The 372-nt window shown below is 68.8% G+C and overlaps 1 long non-coding RNA gene across 1 annotated transcript in view; it reads right to left on the bottom strand.

The window, feature by feature from the left end:
- LOC144224797 (uncharacterized) overlaps window positions 1-366 on the bottom strand; it is a 2821-nt gene extending 2455 nt beyond the window's left edge. Inside the window, exon 1 of the long non-coding RNA XR_013333142.1 lies at window positions 249-366. This is a non-coding gene — a long non-coding RNA (uncharacterized LOC144224797). The remainder of the gene's footprint in view (window positions 1-248) is intronic.
- Between the last annotated feature and the right edge of the window lie 6 nt (window positions 367-372).

Raw genomic sequence — 372 nt, 5'->3', positions numbered from 1 at the left:
GGGGTCCCCCCCCCGCCTCGAAACCAGACCCCGTGGAAGATCTTTACCGACTTGAGCTTCCCGTTGGAAATCACCGGGGAACAGGGAGAGTCCGTGCGGCCCGAGAGGGAAAGGGACGCAAAGCCGTCTCCCGCCAACTCCTGCCCACTTGGTTCATCCGGCCCCCACTCGCCGGCCCAGGTGCGCAGGAGAAGAGGCTCTAGAAGGGGCCCCTCCCTCCTCACCTCCCGCGGCCCACATTTACTCACTTGTTCTCGAAGCCCCGGCCCAGCCGCCTTTAGCAAGGGGGAGTGCGAAGGGGCTCTGGGGAAGAGACAGGAGCCACGGGCCACCTCCGCGCCGCGCCCTCTCCCCGGGCCCGCGCGCCCGCGC

This window comes from Crocuta crocuta, unplaced genomic scaffold (genome assembly GCF_008692635.1).
Source record: "Crocuta crocuta isolate KB4526 unplaced genomic scaffold, BGI_CrCroc_1.0 scaffold112, whole genome shotgun sequence".
NCBI lineage: Eukaryota > Metazoa > Chordata > Mammalia > Carnivora > Hyaenidae > Crocuta > Crocuta crocuta.
Note: the sequence above shows the minus strand (reverse complement) of the source record. Positions and strands in the feature narration are given on the sequence as shown.